The sequence below is a fragment of the Triticum dicoccoides genome, chromosome 1A (genome assembly GCF_002162155.2).
Source record: "Triticum dicoccoides isolate Atlit2015 ecotype Zavitan chromosome 1A, WEW_v2.0, whole genome shotgun sequence".
Classification (NCBI taxonomy): Eukaryota; Viridiplantae; Streptophyta; class Magnoliopsida; order Poales; family Poaceae; genus Triticum; species Triticum dicoccoides.
In genome coordinates this window covers 499,439,904-499,442,626 of record NC_041380.1, presented here as the reverse complement: position 1 = coordinate 499,442,626, position 2,723 = coordinate 499,439,904, and the positions used below count along the sequence as shown (strand labels likewise).

The window sequence follows — 2,723 nt, the reverse complement described above, 5'->3', positions numbered from 1 at the left end:
GTGGCAGAACAAAATATCATGGGATCGACGTGCTGCTTGGTATAGAGATTTGTTTGATAAGTTTATTGCCTGCTAGGTTTTCTGACTCAATTGGTGGTGATAGTCCTTCAAATTTCTGTAATTGCTGAGTTATTTTGATTGAATCGGATTTTAGTTTAGTCTGGTTGCCAAACCTCAGCCACCGCGACGAGAAATCATAGTTCTGACACCGACGGGAAGCTACGAAGGAGAACCAGGCAAGGCTGGCGTCATGGAAGATCACCGAATGGTTTTCGACTTCAAAGCAACAAACCAGCCGATGCCATCCCACGAACATGCCGGAGAAGAGCCGACTACCTCAACCAGAGGCGCGTCTCCTACATCGTTCCCCGTGGCACCGTTGCCACAGAAGCCTTAGCGCCAACTTCATCGCCTCCCACTGGTCCCGCTTGTCGATGCCCAACTACAAAGATGAAGCCCTCGATAGATGAACTTTATCTCAAAATTGATGAACCTTTAAAAAAATCAAGGAACCTTTTCCATTTTTTTTCAGAATTGATGGACTTTTTCTCAAATTGGATGAACGTTTTTTTTCAAATCGATGATTTTTTCTCAAAATAGACGACCTTCTTTCAAAATAGATGAACTTTTTTCAAAAATGAATGAACGGTTTTTCAAAAGTGATGTTTTTAAAATTAAGTGAACTTTTTCAAAGTTTTATTTTTTTCAAAACGGATGAACTTTTTTGAAAAGCGGTGAACTTTTGTGAAAAAAACTGGTTACCGTTTTCCAAATTCATAAACTTATATCAAATTCATTTTTTCTTATTGAACGGACATTTTTACATATTCACATTTTTGAAAATAACAATCTTTTTTCTAGTTCATGAACTTTTTTAAAATTATTAATAGGAAAACCGCAACCAGTTTTTTTTAAAGACAAGGGTTTTCCACAAGTGTTCGCAAGGGAAAAAAGGCTAGCGAACAACCCACGCAGCGATAGGATCGGGCGCTGAAGTCGCCAACCAGGAGGAGGTCCAAAAACAAATAGACACGACATGCAAGGCCGGAACCAACGATCTGGGCCTCCAGATCAGCCCACACGCTCCCCGCCCACCGCGGCTTCTAGACCTGCCCGGCTCGCCTTTATAAGCGCACGAGACGTCCCCTCAGTAAACCCTGCCTCGCCGCGCCGCCTCTCCCTCAGGCCTCTGCCGCTCCTTCCCTCGTCACTTCTCGGTTTTTCATGCGGGGCGAAGTTCGCCGGAACAAATTCGCGCATGGTTCTTTCTTCTTTTGTTTTTTGCTGCCTTGTTTTTGAACCAATCTTGCGTGCGTCCTCGCTTGTTTCCGTCGCCTCTTCTTTCGGCTGCGAGAGCAAATCCACTCTCGGCGGCCTTGTTCTGGAGGCGCAGATCGACTGCTGTGCCGCAGGGGGCGAGGTGCATCACCCCGGCCGCCATCTCCTGCCGGGACGTTCTCCCCTGCGGCACGCACATCTGCAGCGCAACTCTGCATCCATATGTCTGACTTTTTGGTGCAGATCTCTGATTTTCCCGAGCTTCCATCTTGCTGATGTAACCGCGGAGCGTGATGACATGGATTTTTGTCGCCCCAGTCTTAGGATCCGGCTCGCCGGACCTGTGCTGATTGACATACGTTATCTAATCTGACTCTGCTATAAATCGCGTCAGCTGGCTGGATTTCATTATTTTTATCTTTCTTTCTTCCGGGGCCTGTGATTTCAACAGTTTGTCCGTACCATCTGATGCATCTGATGATTCACATTTGCTAATGCGTCTCTGAGGCCCTTCGATTTGACTTATGTTCTGTCTTGTTTATTGGCCTCTGCAGTGTTCAGGCAACAAATTAGAGTCTCTGATGCGCTGATTCCCGTAGCGACTTCGGTGCTGTACGTTGCCGAGAGCGATGCCCGAACAGGTTATCATCCGTGCGCCGTCCTGCGTACGGCGTGCGCATCCACTTGTCCGACAGTTTTTGGTCATGCTGATGTTCAGTTCTTAATGGTTTTTTCCGTCGCACATACCTGTTTACCATTAATTTATCTAATCATTGCATGATATAATTAAACACTGATTCCAGTCAAAACGTCAGGTCTCAATATACTTCATTGATCTAATAGCTGAACTATCGAATGATGACTAATTGATTTAGATCAATAATACACAAAAATGTGTGTAATTAGTTGATTGAATAGTTGAACTATTGAATGATTTTGTTTTTCCAATGTGACTGAAAGGGATTTGTATCAATAATACACTGAAACGTTCCTAAATATTTTCAGATGTACTCTCTCTGTTCCTAAGTGTAAATTCACTCATTTTGCTACGTTTGTAGTCATTTGTTAAAATATCTAAAAAAACAAATATTTGAGAACAGAGCGAGTAATGCTTAACCTCCACGAAGAGAAAACGGTGAGTTTGAAGTGGACATGAGTTGAGTATATAGTGGACATAGTTTTCAAACGTGACATGGAGAGAAGAACCACTCCCTAAGGCCCTGTGAACATTGTCACGCACGGGAACGCCACCAATGCTGCCATAGCGACCGTCAGAGAGCGAACTATGAGTTCAATCATATGAGGCCGGCTCCCCGGTGGATTGAGTGGGATAAGAACCGGGGACTACGGCCGCTGCCGAGCAAGCCTTCCCAGGCGAGCTCTAGCTCTGTTTGTATCCTTCAGTGTCAATGCAACAACCGGTGCAGCGACGCTTGCAGCTAATG

The 2,723-nt window shown here is 44.9% G+C and overlaps 1 non-coding gene and 1 pseudogene across 1 annotated transcript; both read left to right on the top strand.

The window, feature by feature from the left end:
• The first annotated feature begins 1,564 nt into the window (after positions 1-1,564).
• LOC119297122 lies at positions 1,565-1,654 on the top strand (annotated as a pseudogene).
• Positions 1,655-1,711: 57 nt separating this feature from the next.
• Positions 1,712-1,789, top strand: LOC119297279. Its single transcript, XR_005145603.1, has one exon. It is a non-coding gene; the product is annotated as a small nucleolar RNA snoR117 (small nucleolar RNA).
• Positions 1,790-2,723: the final 934 nt, after the last annotated feature.